This window comes from Megascapheus bottae, chromosome 35, assembly GCF_031878675.1.
Source record: "Megascapheus bottae isolate mThoBot1 chromosome 35, mThoBot2.hap1, whole genome shotgun sequence".
Taxonomy (NCBI): domain Eukaryota; kingdom Metazoa; phylum Chordata; class Mammalia; order Rodentia; family Geomyidae; genus Megascapheus; species Megascapheus bottae.
The window spans coordinates 2,886,651-2,908,917 of NC_143543.1; the positions used below are offsets into that span (position 1 = coordinate 2,886,651).

The 22,267-nt window shown below is 39.9% G+C and overlaps 1 protein-coding gene and 1 non-coding gene across 2 annotated transcripts in view; both read right to left on the reverse strand.

Moving 5' to 3' along the window:
• The window catches only part of Sox5 (SRY-box transcription factor 5), a 732,928-nt gene that overhangs the window by 605,022 nt on the left and 105,639 nt on the right, over positions 1 to 22,267 (reverse strand). The window lies entirely within an intron of this gene.
• LOC150042494 (U6 spliceosomal RNA) lies at positions 7,813 to 7,919 on the reverse strand. Its single transcript, XR_016533618.1, has one exon. It is a non-coding gene; the product is annotated as a U6 spliceosomal RNA (small nuclear RNA).

A 22,267-nucleotide genomic window follows, 5' to 3' on the forward strand; every position in this document is an offset into this window, starting at 1 on the left:
ACAGCTCCCTGGAATGTAGAATTAAAGCACAAAAGATAACAGTCTAGAACCTTCTAGAATCCTGGGTGGGGGGGATTTGGATATGTGTGTACATGTGCCTGTGCTTGATCTCAGGTCGTTACCTTTTCACTTGTCTTTTTTGCTCAAAGATGTTCTAGCACTTGAGCCACAGCTCCATGCTGGCTTTTTACTAGCTAATTGGACATTGTGCAGAGGTTGGGTTCAACTCCAATCCTCAGACCTCAGGCAAATTTTACACACATGAGAATAAACAGTTCAGAATAAATGTAGCACCCTTATAGAGAAGGTGACTAAACTGTGTCTGGAAGAGAATTATTGTTGCTATTTTCAACATCAATATTTCTAGCTGGGATAGAGGTTGTTCCTATCCTTGGATGGGAAACTTTATTTTAAATGGTATTTCAAATAAAAAGGAATTCATCATAGTTCATTGGAAACTCAAAGGATGGAATGCACCACTAAATGCAAGAAGTACAAGGAGAAAAGACTGAAAACAAAGCACACCAGGACATGATAAACCGGACAGGACTTTTGACATTCGCACAGTGAGACCTAAGGAGGATATTCTTAGGAGAGAATCACAAAGGCTCAATAACTATGTGTATATGAGCATATAAAATCATGTTCATCAAAAGCAATTCCAAGAAATGGAAACAAGAGGTTCTTTGATATTTTGGGTTTGCTTTTTTTTTCCCCCCTTTTTCACTGTTTTTGTTTTCTTTTTGTCTCATTTGTTAATTTCTCTGTCTTTGGGAGGAATGAGGGGGGCACAGACATGGAAGGGCAGAGAGGCATCAGAGACAGTCATGGTTCTAGACACGATCTTGAGAATGAACCCTACTATTTGTAGGTGGGGATAGGGAGACAGGGAGAGAGGGAGAGTAATGGACAAAAGGAAATGGACTGGACTAAGAGTGTGGCCTAGTGGTAGAGTGCTTGCCTAGCACGCACACACAAAGACCTGGGTTCAATTCCATGGTACCACAAACATAGAAAAATCCAGAAGTGGTGCTGAGGCTCAAGTGGTAGAGCTCCAGCCTTGAGAAAGCCCTAGGACAGTGCTCAGGCCCTCAGTTCAAGAACCAGGACTGGCAAAAAGAAAAGAAATGGACTCTATCTGACATATGCAACTCTCACCCCTCTATCTCCTTTACAATCACAATCAGTATATTTTGATGAAAGAATTAAGTAAAAAAAAAAAGCAATTCCACAAAAATCTCAAATTTTAGCATCAGCAAAAGATGAGACTTTATATTTTTGTGAATATTCTATGTCTGCATATACATATGTATGTATGTATGTATGTATCTTTCTTCTAACCCCCTACCACCACCACCCCAGCTTAGTCTTGGCCTGGTGCGTCATATTTTTATTTGACTTCTGAAGTTAGAAATCACCAGCATGTGGAGAAGCCATTTAAAGCAAAAGGTGTGACCTGTACGCACAACTACCACACGTGAACAGGCTAATAGTATCAGTGTTTACACCTTTACAGTCAAAGGAAGCCCTGAAGCTACAATTACCAAGATACATTAGACTGGAATCACCTGAAAGACTTCCCACTGGGGGAAAAAAAAGTCTTGGAAAAGTTGAATCTGCCAGCTCACACTCAGGCAAGAAAGTTGAATTTGTTTGATAAACACCAGAAAAATAAAGTTTCCCACATAGAAAAGTCTCAGAACCAGTATAAGAGCTGAAAACCCATCTATGAATTAGTTTTATGTGATTTCTTCACTTCTGTTTTTTGGTGTTTTTTTTTTTTTTTTTTTTTTTTTTTTTTTTTTTTTTTTTTTTTTTGCAAAAAGGAGATTTAACCTGATCATTCCCTTCCAAACCAATGTCTCAAATATATGTTTGGGGAGTGTTGGGGAGACACGAAGAATAAAATTACATGGCAACAGGGAAATGCAAGCACCAGATAAAAGGCCTTATTCTAATTACAGCAAATGTACATATCTTTTTATATACATAAAGTTATGACACAATATAAAAAGACCCTTAATAGTGACATATAGTAAAGTCCTATTTACTGCCTGACTATGCCTTTTGAAAAATAAATAAAATAAAAATAAATAAAATTTTAAAAAAGTACTAGCAGTGGGTGTACTAATTTCCAATATGACTCCCCGAAACCCATTTCTGTTTCAAGGGTTTCCATTTATTTAAAAACATAGAGCCAAATCCTATACCAAATAAATAAATAAGTTCTGATTTTAAAAGGAGATGGTGCTTTATTTACTGCCTGATTAAAAAAAGACAAAAAAAGACTTTATTCTCTAACTTAGAGTGTCACTCTTCTACCTTCCTGTAATAACTTGTTTTCTATTCTTTATTAGGTCTGTTTTATATGTTAAAATTTTACTGGGTCAAGATGGAAAATATGCTATAAAACAACCACATGGCTCTCCAAAATCACTATTATATTTCTATACTAAGATGTAACATATGGAAACACGGCTGGGTCGAAATATGGTTAGGCCAACTCTTCTACTGAAATTTTAAGATTCATCAGATAACAAAGATGAGTCTTATTTGTGTATACCTGTTCAAATGACTTATTTTGCACATTATTGTTTCGTTGACCTCAAATGACTATCTGGACATAAAGGTAGTAAAGTCAATATTCTCCTATAAATAAAATCAGTGGGAAATAATTTTACCTTCTATCCAAACTCATATCTAGCTATACCATCATAAGACAAATTTTCCCCTAAATATGTTCACCCTTTCATAGCAAGGGGATAAGATTTACACGACAAGGATATGATTATTACTATTGAACAAACTCTATGGTGAATTTGTTACTTCTTGATGCAATCGCTCTCTTCCCCCTGCCTTAACATTTTTATAAAATATAAAATGTCAACTTGAAACATCAACTGTGCAGAGGTTTCTCAACGAAGCGAGTTTATGTTGTATAATTTAAGTATTCACCCAGAGCAGGCTCCCAAATCTTTTTCTTTATCATTAAGTTAACTTATTTCCTTATGTGTCATGTTATTATGTGCAGCATCTTGAAATAAACAAGTTTAGATACACGGTAAATTCTCACCTTCGCTGTTTAGAAATCTACACAAACAGAGATTGTCCAAACATGCTTAGTTAGTTTCAGTTAGATGTGGAGTTTACAATCAAGGTTTCTATTATTTATTTTAATGGATAGTTTTGCAATTAAATATAAAGTATCATTTCTTAAGTTCTCTGCTTATAAATAAAATTAAAAATGTCTAGTACGAGTAGCTCACAACTGGAACCCTAGCCAATCAGGAGCCTGAGATGGAAAAAACAAGCTTTAAAGTCAACTTAGGAAGGCGAGTCCAGGATACCCTTATTTTCCAATTAACCACTAAAAAGCTGGAATTGAAGCTATGGCTCAAGTGGTAGTGCATTAGCCTTGAGGAGGAATAAAAGAAAAAGAAAAAGAACAGTGCTGAGGCTCTCGGTTCAAGCCCCAAGATCAACACTAGATAGATAGATAGATAGATAGATAGATAGATAGATAGATAGGTAGATAATGAAATAGTTACACTATATTTATCAATAGATCCAATTCACAATATAATAATCTACATGTTTATAAAAGCTTATTTTAAGCACAGCTTCAGATAATGTGTATATACATAAGTAGATTTTTCGATACATGAGTGACTTTCTTTACCTGATTTGATCATGAAGATTTCTTAGTCTTAGCTTATGATTTGAAATTTCTCTCAATGAGATTTTTTTATTTTTTGGGTTTTTTTTGATATTTTTATTGTAATTAATAGAAGGGTTACATGACATTTGCCAGATAGAAGGTGCATTACTTCACGTACATTGATACCCTTTCTCATGTCTTGGTCCCCATTACCCTCCCCCCACCCCCCATCTTGTTTTCCCCCCTTCCCTATCCACTTTCAAATAACCAAATACAAATATATCCGATATATCAGATAACAAAGTGAGATACTGTAACAATATGAGATAACCAAGGAACAGCAAAAGAGATGAGAGATAACATAGTACATTAAGGACAACAATCACTCATTATATGGTTTTTGTTTCTATATTCTAGAGGTCCTTTCATTTAGCGTCATACTGTATGGCCTTATGTATCAAGGTTTTGCTCTTTTGCAAATCTCTGCTAGGAGAGCCCAAGGTTTCTACTGATTATGACGAATGAGGGAAACCATTGAGCCTAAGTTCCTTTGAGTCTGGCTTACTTCACTTAATATGATTCTTTCTAAGTCTTTCCATTTCCTAACAAATGGGGCGAGGTCATTCTTTCTGACAGCAGCATAGAATTCCATTGTGTACAAATACCACAACTTGTTGATCCACTCATCAACTAAGGGACATCTAGGTTGGTTCCATATCTTTGTTATGGTGAATAGTGCTGCAATGAACATTGTTGTGCTAGTGGGTTTAGTATGCCCTTGTTTCTGGACCGTTGGGTAAATGCCAAGTAGTGGAATTGCTGGGTCATAGGGGACTTCTATGTTTTAGCCTTTTGAGGCACTGCCACACTGCTTTCCATAGTGGTTGAATGAGTTTGCAGTCCCACCAACAGTGTAGTAGTGATCCCTCCTGGCCACATCCCCTCCAGCATCTGTTGTTATTAGTTTTCCTGATCCTGGCCATTCTAACTGGAGTGAGGTGGAATCTTAGCGTTGTTTTGATTTGCATTGCTTTTATGACCAGAGAAGACCTGGAGGTAAAAGCTGACACACTGAACACTTTACAAGAAGGAATAGGAAATACACTAGGCCTCCTTGGCACAGGTCGAAACTTTTTAAATAAGGACCAAGAATCACAACAAATCAGAGAAAGGCTGGATAAGTGAGACTGCATTAAACTGCAGGGCTTTTGTATGGAAAGGACATAGCTAGTAAATTAAATAGGAAGCCTACAGAGTGGGAGAAGATCTTCACCAACCAAACAATGGACAAAGGCCTCATATCTAAAATATATCAACAACTCAAAAAATTGAATCACTCCAAAACTAACCTCCAAAGTAACAACCATCCCATTAAAAAATGGGCCAAAGACTTAAAGAGAGTCTTCTCTGAAGAAGAAACAAAAATGGCCTATAGACACATGAAGAAATGCTCCACATCTCAATGAAATTTTAAAAGAGAATATTTCTTCCCAATCAAAGTGAGAATGCTCTTAGGATCATTTAAAACAACCTGTCACTTATTCTTGTAGGCTTGGCTTATGCCTGGCAGATCCTTTTTAAAGTGAGAACTATGAATCATGTCCAGCTGGAGAGTTATGGACTGATGGTGGCTTACTCTTCCAATCCCAGCTACTCAGGAGGTTCAAATCTCTGCATTCAAACCCAGAAACAGCAAGGAAGTCCTGGTGAGACGCATCTCCAATGAGTCACACCAAAGTAGCCAGAAATGGAGCTGTGGCTCAAATGGTAGAGTGCAAGCTGTGAGCACAAAGAGGTCAGGATCAGAACCCAGGCTCTGAGCACAAGCCCCCAGGAATGGCACAATGAAGAGAGAAAGAAGGAAAGAAAGAAAGAAAGAAAGAAAGAAAGAAAGAAAGAAAGAAAGAAAGAAAGAAAGAAAGAAGGAGGAAGGAAGGAAGGAAGGAAGGAAGGAAGGAAGGAAGGAAGGAAGGAAGGAAGGAAGGAAGGAAGGAAGGAAGGAAGGAAGGAAGACAAAGAAGAATATGGATATTTGAAACAGAAAAAAAATCACCAAAGTAGTGTTAAAATAACACCTACCAATCCATATCTGGCGCTATAAATGCAAATCATTTATTATTGTAAAGCTCGTGGTTGATTCTGTTGGGAAGTGAGCTTGACATTCAAAATTTGCTTGCCATTAAAATTAGTTTGTTTGGGGCAGGGTGGCTCCCGCCTGTCCTCCTAGCTACTCAGGAGGCTGAGATCTGAGGATCACGGTTCAAAGCCAACCCAGGCTGGAAAGTTCATGAGACTCTCATCTCCCACTAATCACTAAAAAGCCAGAAGTGGTGCTGTGACTCAAGCACGAAAGCCCAGGGACAGCGCTCAGGCTCTGAGTTTGAGTCCCCAAACCAACACACACACACACACACACACACACACACACACACACACACACACACACACACACACACACAGAGTTGACCTGTCTATTTTGCAAAGCCTTTTATTCAGGGAGAGATATGTTGTTAGCAGGGGAGGGGTGTTCATAAAATTTGAAAACCTTCCACTGAACTAATTGATTTGAGGCCCTCCGCTGGTTAAAAGCTATTTTCTACTGTAGAAGTGGAAGGGAAAATATGTTTAACCTGGTTCTGGCTATAAATATTTCATCTCTGCTAAATTAAATCAATTTTCTTGATGAAACTAATTTCTTGCCTGAAAGGTATTAAAATAATTTCATTACAGAGAAGGTTTTGCTACTGTTCTGCTCATTCCTCACAAAATAAGGTCTTTCCTGATATTCAGAGTGCTTTTATAAGAATAAAAAAAAATACTTAAAGTGCATTTTGAAAACTTCGGAAAAGAAGAAGACTAGTAATGATGGTTCATTTTCCACGTCCTACTTTCTTTCATTCTGATAAGAAGTTCCCCGAGTTTGTTGCTTCTTCATAAAGTTATTTTATTCTTATTTTATTTATTTATATTTTGCCAGTCCTGGGGCTTGAACTCAGGTCTTGAGCTTCTGCTCTACCACTTGAGCCACAGCACCATTTCTGGCTTTTTCTGTGTCTGTGATACTGAAGAATCCAACCCAGGCCTTCATGCATGCTAGGCAAGCATTCTAACACTAAGCCACATTCCCAGCCCAACTTCTTTTTTTTAATGCTTATTTATTTTATTTTTATCATTTACTGTGCGAACGTACAAGTGTGTATGTGTATGTGTGTGTGTGTGTGTGTGTGTGTGTGTGTGTGTACTCATTTCTACACGCACTGGGACTCGGCTGGAACTGAGGACTTTGCACTCTTCTCATTCAAGGCTGGCACTCTACTACTTGAGCCACAGCCCCACTTTGGGCTTTTTGCTAACTAACTGCAGGCAAAGAGCCTTATGGGATTTTCCTTCAGGGCCTAGCCTTAGACTGTGGTCCTTAGATCTCAGCCTCATGAACTTTAGCGTTCTGAACTCACATTTAATAGTGTTTTTTGTTTGGTTGTTTGTTTTCGCTAGTCTTGGGATTTGAACTCAGGGCCTGAGCGCTGTCCTGAGTTTTCTCAAGGTTAACACTCTATCACTTGAGCCACAACACCACTTCCGGCTTTTTTTTTTGTTGTACCAAGGAATCAAACCCAGGGCTTCATGCATGCTAGGCAAGCTCTCTACCACTAGGCACACTTCTGACCAACAGTGATTTCTTTCTTTCTTTTTTTTAATTGTCAGGGTAATGTATAGAGGTTTCAGTTACATTCATCAGATAGTGGGTGCATGACTTCTCACACATTGATACCCCTTCTCATGATTTTGTCCCGATTTCCTTCCCCCCCAGTCCTTCCCAATCATCTTGTTTCCCCCTCCTTGCATATTTCAAATAAACAAATAAATGTATATACAATATAGAAGGTAAGAAAGTCAGATACAGTAAAAACATGAGATTAATCATAAGGGCAAAAAAAGAGAGAGAAGAGAAATAACATAGTGCATTAAGAACAAAAATCACACAAGCTAAACCTCTTGTTTCCATATCCTAGAGTTTATTTCTTTTAGTCTCATCCTATATGACTTATGTACCTAGGTTTTGAGCTCTTGCAATCCTCTGCTAGGAGAGTTCTAGATGTTAACTAATTATTACAAATGAGGGAAACCATGGAGCCTATGTTCCTTTGGGTTTGAAAAATACGAAATGCTTCACAAATTTGCATGTTGTCTTTGTGCAGGGGCCATGCTAATCTTCTCTGTATCATTGCAATTTTAGTATGTGTCCTGCCAAAGTGAGGACCCAATACTGCTTTCTTCTAAAATGTCTTATTAGCTGTCATAGCAAATGAACTATCTTAAAACCTGATGTTTTCTTTACTCGCCTATTATTTTTCTTGTTAATTTTCTCAAATTATTTACAGATACTGGTTTTCTTATGAGCATTTGAAGTAAAATATTAGGGTCCATATCAATCATTGCCCATCACATGAAACTTAATATTGCAAAAAAAATAAAATAAAATAAAGCTCGAGCAAATGAAGAAAATAAATTCAGATCAATGATTATCACCTGCAGTGGGACTGTGAGAGACTTAAGAGCCAGGAATATATTCTCATGTTACCAATTTTTTTTTTGGAAAAAAATAGATTTGAAAATTTGGCTCTTCTTGCTTTCGTTCTTCCATATTATAAACACTCACATCCTGGCATCTAATCAAATAATGATTGGAAAGTGTTTAAAACTTCAATATTCTTGGATGAGAAATAGTTATCCAGGTGCAAACCAAAAAAAATTTTTTTTTGATGTTTCCCACAAATTGAGAGGAGAATAAAAAAAATAAAACATTAAATTCTCAGTGGGCCATGGATATACAAAGATAAAATTATTCTACACCACTGTCGTGAAAGGAAATAATAATATTATTATGAAATGAAATTAATTAATAAATATAAGTGTAGGGCAATCCTTGGATTTGAACTCAGAGCCATCTGTTTGGGAGGTAAGGGTTTTTACTGTTGATAAGAACCTGACAGACTTTCTGGCCTGCTCAGGGGGAAAGTTAGTAAGATTCCATTTAATAAAAATAAGCTGGGCTTGATGGCAAACCCCTATAATCCAAACTACAAAGGAGCATTAGAAGGATGAAGATGCTGACACGAATTTATATGAACAAAAACTACAGGCAAGAAGGGCTGGGTGTTTGGCTCAAATGGTAGAGTACATGCCTCATAAGTGCAAGGTCTTGAGTTCAAACCCAAGAACCACCCCAAAGGAAAGCAGGGATTATTCTGTTCTTGGTAAGTTAATGTCAAAGGAAATGCAAAAAAGGAAAGCAAGGGAAGGAAAATGAAACCCAGAGAAGGGCTAAGAAACCACACAGCGTCTTCCATGATTTTAGGGTTTCAGGAAGGTTCCTTCAGCAGACATGTCAAAGAAATCCTAAATGTTTTCCTCCAAAAATGTACCAGTCCAGGGGCCAGGAGTGTGGCCTAGTGGTAGAGTGCTTGCCTAGCATGCACAAAGACCCAGGTTCGATTCCTCGGTACCACATATGTAGAAAAAAGCTGGAAGTGGTGCTGTGGCTCAAGTGGTAGAGCTTTAGCCTTGAGAAAAAAAGTCCCAGGACATTGCTCAGGCCCTGAGTTCAAGCCCCACAACTGGCAAATAAAATAAAATGTCCCAGTCCAATACTGTAGTTGAGCATTGTGTAGTTTTGCCTCTCGATCGAACCCACAAGTCATAGAGTTCATTTTCCACACCGTGGCTGCATTTGTTCACGCCATGAAAACTTCTTTATCAGAAGTAAAGAAGGGGACATGAAAACCAGGCGACAACAACTCATCCCACAGCCCCAGCTACTCAGGAAGCTGAGCTCTGAGGATCATCAAGGTCAAAGCCAACTCAGGAAGACAATGCTGAGAGACTCTTATTTGCAGTGAACTAGCAAAAAACTGGAAGTGGAGGCATTGCTCAAGTGGTAGAGTGCCAGCCTTGAGTGAAAACACTAAAGGAGAGCATGAGGCCCTGAGTTCAAATCCCAGTACAAGCATGAAAGGAAGAGAGAAAGAGGGGGGGGAGGAAAGAAGGAAGGAAGGGAGGGAGGGAGGGACGGAGGGAGGGAGGGAGGGAAGGAGGGAGGGAGGGAGATGGGCATATGAATGAAATCTTTTGCAACCTTATCATTATCCTTGCCATTTGATTTGCTGCTGTGCAGCCATTACTTTTCTCTTATGTGTTGTTGTGATTATTGTTTTTATTGCTTTGACTCTTTTCCCTTTTTCTGTCAGTCTCAGGGCTTGAACTTGGAGTCTGGGAGCTGTCCCTTAGCTTTGTCCTTCAAAGTGAACACTCTACCCTATGAACCACAGCTCCATTTCCAGTCTTCTGGGGATTCGTTGGAGATCAGGGTCGTACAGACTTTCCTGCCCGGGCTGGCTTTGAACCACGATCCTCAGATCTCAGCCTATGGAGTATCTGGATTTACAGATACTTCACATGCATGGCTCCCTCCTTGTTTTTGATGGGTAAAGATGATCAGACTTTTCCCATTTCAGTGAATGTATGAAATGTATGGACAATTAAGATTTTTCTATCTACAGAAGAATGGTCAAAGAAAAAACAGGGGTGTGATAATATATATATATATATCACAGGCTTCCCTTATTAAAATCAAAAATACCTGATTTTTTGACAGTTCAGGATGGGATGGGGGGTGTTAATTTTTTTATATCTAACAAGACAGCAGCCCATAACTTTGCTCATCATATTACATATGGCCCATTGACAGTTGACGACAACTTTACTCATCAATGCATATGGTCATATACACTTGACAGCTGTCACCCGAGCAAGTTCACATACGCTGCTTTCCCCCCAAAAATAATATCACATGGCATCACAAAAGAAAAGGGTGAGGTGCCAGGCCAAGACGGATGGGGAAGAGCCAGAAAGCAGCCATTGAAACTGGACACCCCCACATCAAAAGCAAGCCAACCCCACCTGCGCTATTCTCCCTCTCTCTCTCTCTCTCTCTCTCTCTCTCTCTCTCTCTCTCTCTCTCTCTCTCTCTCTCTCTCTCTCTCTCTCTCTCTCTCTCTCTGTCTCTCTCTCTCTCTCTCTCTGTCTCTGTCTCTCTCTGTCTCTGTCTGTCTGTCTGTCTGTCTGTCTGTCTCTCTCTCTCTCTCTCTCTCATCAGTGGACACATGAAACCCAACACTGCCTTGAACTTGGGGAACAACAAACAGCTCATAAGAATGAAGAAACTTAAGTAAGGTGTAGTGGTGGCCTCACGCTTGTAAAGCCAACCATTCAGGAAGCTAAGATCTGAGAGCATCACAGTTCGAAGCCAGCCCATGCCATGCAATCTGAGATTTTCTGCAGGCCAATTAGAGCAGCAAAAAGCCGGAAGTATGAGGGTGGCTAAAGTGAGAGAGCGCCATCCAGCCTTGAGTGGAAACAAGACAACGCTTGAATTCCCTGAATTCAAGTCCCATACTGGAACACACACACACACACACACACACGCACATGCACAATTAAGAAACTAGTAGTTAGGTCATAACATCACTCTAGAAATCCATTTCAACTATTTCAAAGCTCAACTCCAATTTCAGTACAGTTGCCACCCACTACAATGAAATGAAACCTGGTGATGAGAAAACTTGGTTCTGTATCTATCTCATGAGGTCTAAAGTTGGCCTCTACATAATCCATTCAGGAACCCATTTTTCCATGGACATTCTGCACCTACATCCAAATCCATAACTATCTTTATGGCTACCGACCGACACCACACACAGGCCAAAGAAAGGATTTCAGCAAGGCCACAAATCACTCACAGCTAGTGAATTCTAACCTTTATTAATAATCCCCTGTGAAAGCTAGTCTTTTGAGACCCGGCCTAAACATGTCAAAAGGTTGGTTTTTCCATTAATAACAGCAGGAGTATAAAATTGACACCGTGGTTGTCCATAGAACAGAGACTCTGATGAGCTGTTTGAAAGATCCCACCATTGTAGGTTTGTGCTGGGAAAAAAAAAAAAAGAAAGGAAAAGAAAAAGAAAAATCTACAAGCACTAGTGTTTTTCTTTGAAGTTCTGAAATACCTTGGAAATGAAAACCTGCACGAATGATCACATGGACAATGGGTTTTTTTTTTTAAAAAAATAATAAATCTCGATTTTCTTTTTCGGGTTTGAAATACTATGCCTACTAATTTATACTGTCAGGACTTTCAAAGGGACAAAGTAAGTTCATTAAGAATGATCTCTGAAGGTATCCACCGAGGTTTTCCTTATTCACTGAATATAGGCAAAGGTCTAATTTAAATGCCCTATATTTTTCCCCTGGGGCTTTCCCAATAATTCTAATGGAAAAGCACTTAACAGATGCAGACTGGCTTTTGTACACTGGCTTTCAATCTTACCTCTTTGCCATGAAGAATGAGAACACACACACAAACAAAACTATCACAATCCAGGTCACTTCGCTCTTTTAATTGCTGTTATCTTTTTCTCGCTTTTTCTTTTTCCTCTCACCTCTGAATACACTTCTGAAAACCAAAATGTAGAATTAAATCTCCGCCGTTGGCAGCTTTCTTATTCTGTATTGGAATATTCCAGAAAGAAATCATCTCGTGTTGACACAGCAGCAACAGGCTGAGTGAGATAGTGGTGAGCTTAAGCCAAAAATCTACTGGTAGTGAGATTTAGCTAATTCACTCCCCCCCCCAACACACACCACACACACACACACACACACACACACACACACACACACGTACTTCTTTTTAAGTAACAGACCTCTCTTACTCAGAAAGCTTGTATCAGGAATTGCATTGGGGTTCATTCCACAAGCACAATTAAAATACAGCCCAGAGAGAAGACACAGAATGAAAAGAAATTCCTTGCTTTTGTGAGGGTTCAAAAATCAACACCCCAATCGGACATCAATAGTAGCCTGTCATCCCAGCTACTCAGGAGGCTGAGATGTGAAGAACATGGTTCAAAGCCAGCCCACATAGGAGAAAATCTGTGAGACTCTCATCTCCAGCGAACCACCAAAAAGCCAAAAGTGGAGCTGTAGTTTCAGGGGGTCATCAGTCTCCAAACCCTGAGTTCAAGTCCCAGGACTGGCAAAGACACAACCAACATGCCAAGGCCTGGGGCTTTGTCATGCTTCAGACTTGTCTTTGAAGGAGACTTTTTAGGTTTAGGGCTCTCCTGCCCTGCCAACCCTCTTCTCATCCCTCTCTTCTGTCCATGCCCAAGTAAGAGGAATATTATACAGCCAGACCTAGGAAACATGGGGAAAAACTCTGTTTAGTCCCTTTCCTCTCAATCTGTTACAATGTGAAATACTCTTGTCTTGTTTTAATATCAGTCTCAGAGCTTGAACACAGAACCTGGAGACTGTTTCTTAGCTTTTTCACTCAAGGCTAGTTCTCTACCACTTGAACTAGACCTTCCACTTCTGGCATTCTAGTGGCTAATGGAAGCAAAGAATCTCAAAGATTTGCCAGTCCAGGCTGACTTTGAACCATGATCCTCAAATCTCAGCCACTTGGGAATCGGGGTTCCAGGTATGAACACTTTTCCACAGGACTGTTCATTCTCCATGGAATCAAAGCTTAAAACAGGTCTCTCTGGGTCCTGACTGCTTCTATATTGCATAAAACGATGATTAAGTAATTTAATTACTTTTTCTCTTTGTAGTAGTCTCTTATTCGGAACTGTCAGCCATGATTCTTTAGATGGATGGAGAAAGGTAGAGTCTGATCTTTCATGTTTAGATGATGTCTTTGAATTCTACAGCTGAAATCCTTCCCAGAGTTAATAAAAGAGTCACCACTCACTGCCTGTCTCGGATGGGCTATGTTTTTATACTCCAAGTATCTGTGAAGCTTATGGTTCTCATTAAACAGATATCTTGGTTCATACATCTGTGAAACTGAGTGTGATTAGGTCTTCAAAAATTGAATTAGCTCTCTCAGCTCTGTGCATTGCAATGTCACAACACAGTTATGAAAAGAATCGGAGAGAGAGAGAGAGAGAGAGAGAGAGAGAGGGGGGGGGGGGAGTTGGACTGGGAAATAGCTAAGTGGTAGTGTATTTTCCTAGCATGGGCAGTGTAAGGGTCCTGGATTAGATCACCCGCATGAAAAACAAACACAAACAACAAAAACTAAAAAGTGCATGTTTTTTGGAAACGTTGCCAACTCAAATTTGGTATATTGTAAATGGAGCAGATCTTAATCCCCTTTTTTTTTTTTTTTGCTATTGCCAACATTACCAAATAAACAAATCATGAGTGTAAAGTAATATGGGAAGGGGGAAAATATATCCTATTCTTATTTCTTATTTATTTATTTATTTATTTATTTACAGCGTGTGTGTGTGTGTGTGTGTGTGTGTGTGTGTGTGTGTCACTGTGCCTTAAACTCAGGGATCTGGGTGCTATCTCCTAGGTTTTAACATCAAATCTCTGCTCTACCACTTGAGTCACAGCTCTACTTCTGGCTTTTTGGTGGTTCAATGGAGATAAAACATGGGCTTTTGCAAAGCTCCTAACTGGATCAGGCCTAAGGAAAATGCCGAATGAGCAGAGAGCAATTTCCTAATTGCCAGCATTAGACAGATAACAGCAAGAGCTTTTACCCCAGTGGCTAAACCCAAACCACGGAGAGTCCAATTCCCCACACCTGTCACCCTGGTTTTAGCCAGTGAATTTGGTTTCACAGATAATCAACAGCCTTGAGCATGTGTATCTTAGAACTGCTGGATAAAAAGAGTGGCTTTCGTGAAATCAAATAGAACCCTTGCTCCAAAATGAAGAATGAGCCAGGGGCTGGGAGCTCAAATCTGTAATTCTAGCAAGTCAGGAAGATCTGAAGATCCTGGTTCAAAGCCAGCCTGGGCAGGAAAGTACCTAAGACTCTTATCTCCAATGAATTACAGAGCACCAGAAATGGTGCTGTGGCTCAAAATGCCTTTAGCAAAAGAGATTCAGGGATAGCACCCAGGCCCTGAGTTCAAGCCCCACAACGGAGTAAAAGAAAAAGCTTGTGCCTGTACCTCTAAAAAGAAATAGTTGACGTTGAGGAACTGAATAGATCTATGCTTATATTTTACTTGTATTCTATAATGTCTGCAAGACTGAGTATTTTGGAATAGAGACTGAGGGGCAGAGAAGGAGTGGATGGATTTGTTCTCCATGCTTTTTTTAAAAAAGAAAAGAGCAGAAGGAGGAATGGTCGCCTGGGGGCTGGGCTCTTGCTGAGTGCTGGTTGATATGAAGGCAAGGTACTTAACACGATCTAATCACAGCACTAAACCTTGTTACAAGTCCTTTTTACAGCTCCAATATCTGGGTTGCAGCAGAGAGGAGTGCTGGAGAGTCTCCTCAGACTAGAGAAATAAATGTCATCGGAGCTGGGACCCTCTCTTCCTGCAAGTCATTTCCCTTCTGCTGATAAATCGATAGAGAGAAAACAAATGAGAGTACACCACGGATGCAGGAAGCCTAGCATTTTTTATTCATGGCAAAGCCAGTGCTTCTGTCTCTCCCCCTCTTCTTCTTTTAAAGCACAGTAGCAGAAAATGATGTGCTTGAGCTAGAAAACAGGGAGGTACATTGAAATAAAAAAAAAAAAAGAAAGGCCACGAAGAAGAAAAAAAAAGAGATAGACATACAAAGGCCAGAAGAGAAAGGACAGGGAGAGGGGGAGGAAGAAAGTACACGGCTAGCGAGAAGTTCAGACAGAAAACTTCCATGAGGAACAATGATGATTGGCTGGGTGCTGGAAGCTAATATTTATTATTCTAGCTACTCAGGAAGCTGAGATGGGAGAATTACAGTTCAAAGCCAGCCCAGGTAGGAAAATATGTGAGACTCTTATCTCCAATGAGTCACCAAAAAAAAAAAAAAACCGGAAAGGAGAACTGTGCCTAGGCAATGAGTTCAAAATCCCAGGACCAGCACAAAAACAAGATAAAGACTAATAGTTGAATTCTTGTCCAGATCTTCATAGAGATGGGACACAAATATTAGACAGATATGCTTTTTTTAATTCCTTGATTCCAAGTGTGATAGAGCTTTTCAAAAAGACCTAAGGCCTAACATATCTTCAGTTAATTAACCACTGGTATCAATAGAGAAGTCCACACATGGAATTTTCCCAGAAAAATTCAGGACTGGAAAATGTTAAAGATATCAAACATTCATCTATAAACGAACAGAGAACTGTCAAATCATTTGTGTTCCCTCCCTCCCTCCTTTCCTTCCCTCCTTCCATTCCTCTCTCCCTCCTTCTTTATCTCCTCTTTTTTTTTTTTTTGTGCCAGTCCCAGGGCTTAAACTTGGAACTTGGTGGTCTCCCTGAACTACTTTTGCTCATGGCTACCTCTCTACCAGTTGAGCCCCACTTCTGGTTTTCTAGTGGGTCATTGGAGATAAGAGTCTCACAGTCTTTTATGTCCTGGCTGGCTTCAAAGCACAATCGTCAGATCTCATCCTCCTGAGAAGCGAGGATTGATAGGTGTGAGCCACCAGCTCCCAACAACCTCTGTGTTTAAGAAAATCTAATTAGCGACCTCAAATAAAGGGCTTAGACTTCTTGCTGACTTGCAGACTTAGTAATATATGTGCTATATACACATATATGTATATATTTATGGCATTATTAGGATCATTAGAATCACTTCATTTTTCCCCATCAACTTTATTGTTTGGGTGCTGTCAATTTTGTCCTATTTGGCCCACAAGATAGCAATTTGTTCACAAAATGTATTCTTAGTGGCTGGGAGTTTGGCCTAGTGGTAGAGTGCCTGCCTAGCATGCACGAAGACCCAGGTTCGATTCCTCGGTACCACATACATAGAAAAAGCTAGAAGTGGTGTGGTGGCTCAGGGTAGAACATTAGCCTTGAGGAAAGTCCAAAGACAGTGCTCAGGCCCTGAATTCAAGTCCAGGACTGGCAAAAGTAAAAAATGTATTCTTAGTACCAATAGATGCCAAAATGGATTCTAGATTTCATCTAGACATACATTTGAAATATTCTGAATTCTTCTTTTTTTTTTGATATTCGACTCAGTACAAATCACCCAGTAGTCAGAAATCAATGCTTTCTTTCTCCTCTGCTACACCATTTCCTGCATCTCCCCAAGATTTCCATAGACCAGCTAGCATGTAGAATTTTGTGCACTTTTGTTTTCTGCATTTTTCTGCATTCCCCAATACCTGGTTACCAAAGGTGGTGATATGGCTTTGGAGAAAGGATGAGCACATTCTTCTTAGGAGAATTTCACTTTCCAGTGATTCGAAAAATGGGGCCCAACACATTGTGAGAAGTGGGGGTTGAATGGCAGGTTCCTTGTGGCATTTTGTTTTATGTTTTCTTTTTTTTACCAAAACCCTTTTTTTAAATCCTAAATGGTCGTTTGTAAAGCATGATTACGAGCCAGGCAGCAGTGTCTCATGCCTGTAATCCTAGCTACTCAGGAGGCTGAGATCTGAGGATCACAGCCCCACCAGAAAAGCCCATGGGATTCTCATCTCCAATTAAACCACCAGAAAACTGGAAATGGAGCTGTGGTTCAATATGGTAGAGCACTAGCCTTGAGCTGAGGAGCTTTAGGACAGCAGCCAGGCCCAGAGTTCAATCCCCACCGCTGACACAAAGAAAAAAAAATGACTATGAACCTACATGACAGATTGAGGGTGGAGAAGGCAAAGGGTTCATTGTTGTTTTCAATTAAAACAGCTAGGGAATAAAGTGGATGGACTTTATCTACACTGGAGATTGGCCAGGTTTTTCCAGTCTTGAAGAAGAGGAGAGACAGAGAGAGACACACACAGAAAGAGAGCATAGACAAAGAAATGGACATGAAATAAAGATGCTGAGTCTTGACTTCTTGATGGAGGAAGGGAAGTCCCACCCCCAGGTGAGGGGCATGCCTGAATTCCTACACGCAGGGTCAGGGACTTGGATGATAGGTTATCAGGCCTGCCAGTCCTGTGACCCCTCCCTCTGACCATGACCTTTTTTAGGCTCCAACTCCTTCAGGTGCCATTTTATTCCAGGCCTTCTGTCTCCTGGCCTCTCCTCAGGTCACCGTTGGAGTTGATCAGGTTTATTGAGATCGTTTTTCTGCTGTCTCTTTAACTCTGCTATCCTCGTGGCTCAGTTTCCCCACCGTTTTAAGTGCGTTTGAGGCTGCAAGATTTGGGGGCACATGTATCTGCTCCCAGTCATAGGCTTTCTAATAAAGACTCCCCAAAATATGAGAGCTCTCAAAGTTTGAGAAGTAGGACTTCTCCGTGATTGAATCCCTGCATAGCACAGACAGACACAGAGACAGGGACAGAGAGACAGAGACAGAGAGAGAGAGAGAGAGAGAGAGAGAGCGCTACATATATACAGATATATAGATATATATCTACATATATATATACACAGAGAGGCTATCTACATACATATCTACATACATGCATATATATATAAACACATAAACACACACATATATTTGTGTATATATGCATATATGTATGTATACATATATATCTATATATGCATATGTGCATATATACATATATTTGTGTATATATGTATATATACAGATATATGTATGTATATATGCATATATATACAGATATATGTATATATACATATATATACAGATATATATGTATCTGTATATATCTGTATATATATGTATATATACATATATACACACAGAGAGAGGCTATCTACATACATATCTACATAATATATATCTATATACCTATAACACACACACACATATATATATATATATATATATAGAGAGAGAGAGAGAGAGAGAGAGAGAGAGAGAGAGAGAGAGAGAGAGAGGGTTTAATAAACAGAGAGCTAGGTCCAATCTCATCCCCAAATAATTATTGCAATAAAGTTTCTCAGTCCTTGCCTGGAACCTTAAGTGGCCTTCTTAATTAATGAATTTGAAATGGCTCCGATGTCATACTTCAGCTTCAAATAATTATTTCACAGAGCAGTGAAGACACAGCTGGAGACAGAGCCATCCCTGCTGGGTGAGGTCAGGCTTGTGACGTCACCCTGATGAGGTCACATGGGCAACCAGGCCAGCCTCACAGCAGAAGTGGAAACAGTTTCCCATGCAGGTCTTCTGTGAGGTCATAGCCAGATGTACCCCACGTCCAACAAGTTGGATGGCTGCGTTTTTGGTTTTGTTCCCAGTCTGTGCGGGTATCCTCCATTGATCTATGTCACCAAGGAGACATAATGAACATTGATACGCTTGTCAAACGAGAGGAACAGGAAATGAGCACCCCAGAAATGCGAGCAGGCATTCCGTCCTCTGAGACAAACAGGTGCCAGTGACAAGGGAAAACCCCCTTTAGCTGCGTTGGCATCTGATCTCACAGCAGTCACAGCCAAGGCAGAGCCTTCTCTCTGATCTTCCTCCCCTTTCTAAGACGCCACCCCCTCCAAGTCCTCCAGTTACCATGCAGGACCAAAGGCTGGGCCTTTCCAAAGACCAATGTCACCATCACCTGCCCTTCCCTCTTCCCTTCCAGCCACACGACAGGAATTTCAAGGAGCCAGTTGACAGGGCCAGGCCCACGAGCTGCTCTTTCCTGTTCAGCTTTGGTTTAAGTTACACTTGGTTTCTCTCACCAAACTGAGCCAGGAAAGTAGAGGGAGGAGCAAGAGAAAGGAGAGAGGGAGGGAGAGAAGAAGGGAAGGAGGGAGGAGGGGAGGGAGAGAGGGAAGGAGAGAGGGGGCAGGGAGAGAGAGAGAGAGAGATCCTAAGTTCATGTCCTTGGTACTGCCACAGAAAGAAGGGTGGGAGGAAAAGAAAGAGAGACAGAGACAGACAGACAGAGACAGACAGGGTCAGAGACAGAGACAGATAGCCAGCAAGAATTAGAGACACAAGGTGATTGAAGCAGATAGCCTGAGAGAGACAGAGCAAAGACAGCAAAAAGAGAAATATTCTAACACCTCAAATTCACACACACACACACACACACACACACACACACACACACACACATCGTAAGTTCAAGCCCTTGGTGGTCGTGGTGGGGATAAGGAATGAAAGAAACAGAGACAACAACAGAGAGACAGAGACAGCCAGAGAGGAGTGAGAGAGATGTCCTGATTTCCTGATTTCAAGTTTTGTATTGCCAGAGAGACAGAGAAAGAAAGAGAAGGAGAGAGAGAGAGAGAGAGAGAGAGAGAGAGAGAGAGAGAGAGAGAGAGAGAGAGAGAGAGAGAGAGAGAGAGAGAGAGAGAGAGAGAGAGTGAGTGTGAGGGTCAGACACAAGGTGATTGAGGCAGAGACAGAGACAGAGACAGAAAGAAAAAAGAGGAAATATTCCAAGTTACAGCCTCAAACAGAAGAGAGAAAGACACAGAGACAGGGAGAGACAGAAAGCCAGGCAGGCAGGAGGCAGACAGACAGATGGACACAGAGAGAGGATTTGCATTCACAGAGACAGAGAGATACACAAAGACACAGAGATAAGGAGAGAGAGAGACCCAGAGACAGGGAGAGAGGAAGGAAGAGCCTTGACCCAGGCTTCCACTGGAGCTGGTGAAATGCAGTTCCTGCTTTCCTGGCACCTCATGGTATATCCAATACCAGGCCCAGTGCTTTTCTCAACCTGCCCAGCCACCAAGCCTGCCTGCCTTGCTGTAATTAGTCATTGCACTTGTCAGCTGTCATTAATTCCTCTTTAGCAATCCCTGTCTTTGAGTAATTAGACAGCTCCGCTGGCTGAGCACATTGTTTAGAGTCTCCTGACCAGAGTCCATGGGGCTTTCTGCAAACATAAAGATGAAGAAGAAGAAGAAGAAGAAGAAGAAGAAGAAGAAGAAGAAGAAGAAGAAGAAGAAGAAGAAGAAGAAGAAGAAGAAGAAGAAGAAGAAGAAGAAGAAGAAGAAGAAGAAGAAGAAGAAGAAGAAGAAGAAAAATAACCCATCAGACAGAAAATGGGACACAGAGGATTAACCCTTTGTAAGTGTGACCATAGGAGAGGGGTTTCAAGGCTTGAGGGGGGACCGGCTCTGGTTCAGGGGTGTCTCAAGTTCTAGTCTGCTCTCTTGTAAGGAGAACCCAGTGGGAATGTTACTGTGCCTCAGACAAAGAGTGTTTAAGTTGATTTGAAAAGTCCAAGAAAGGCCTTGGGAGACAAAGGAATTTCCTAAATTACTCTCTGTGAATTTTTAATCACTTTGCTCATGCCATTTCACGCTTTGTACTTTGGAAAAGGCAAGTTTACCAGAAACATTTCCCTATGTTAATTATATATATATATATATAGTTACACAGACAATGAGTATATATATTCTATGATTATATAAAATACAGTGTACATGTATACATTTTCATAATTATATTATGTATTGTCATGCATTATATATTACCTATGATACATACTCTCTATATAGTCTATATAATATACATTTTGTATACTATAGTATATCATACATATTCATATTATATGCATATATAATGTGTTATATAATATGCATATAATCAGATTATATTCTGAGTTATAATGACAGTACATATTATATGCATGTTATGTATACATATTGTATAGCATATGTATATATCATGTATATATGCAATGTAAATCTGCACATGTATTTTAAAATATAATAAACACTTATATCAATGCACATACATTTAAATATTACATATATATAATAGATATAAAGTATATATTATACCTATAATATAAAATACATCCATGCAATAGGCAGTTCTATGATATATGCATGTTACATATACACATATACATATAATATATAATAAAATTAAAGCCATAATTTTTATCTAGTCCTAATCTTCTACATAAACAGTCAACTAACAGTACTTGTAAATACATCAGTATTGACTCTGAATATTTATTTGACTTTATTTTCAAACCTCTATATCCTGAGACCTCAAATCATATTTGCTGTTGGGTCTTGTGATTTCTAAATATGCCCTGAATATAGCTAATCTCACTTAGTAAATGGATAGATTTGACTACTAGCTGCAAATAGAAATCGCTATAGCCCAGAGCCAGTAGCTCAGAGCTGTAATTCTAGCTACTTAGGAGTCTGATATCTGAGGATGGCGGTTCAAAGTCAGAGAAGACAGGAAAGCCCACCAGACTTTTAGTGGTAAGTAACTGGAAAAAGGCGTTAGTAGAGTCATACTTGAGTGGAAGTACCAGTCATCGGGGAAAAGCCAAGCAAGAGGTATAAATCCTAAGTTCAAATCCCAGTTCTGGCACAAAAACAAAATGGAGCTGGGTGTGGTGACTCAGGCCTATAATTCTAGCTACTCAGGAAGCTGAGATCTGAGGATCAAGGTTCAAAGCCAGCCCAGGCACTGAAGTCTGTGAGACTCTTATCTCCAATTAACCACTAGAAAAGTGGAAGTGGCCTTGTGGCTCAAGTAGCCTTGAGTTGAAGAGCTCAGGGAGCGTGCCCAGTCCTGGAGTTCAAGCCCCAGGACCAACAAAAAAAAAAGAAAAGAAAAAAGTCAATTATTTATGTATTATATAATATGAATATACTTATATAATTAATAAGTCACATTGAAAATTGCATACTACTTAAGATGTCACATTATTATTTCATGATTATTAGCT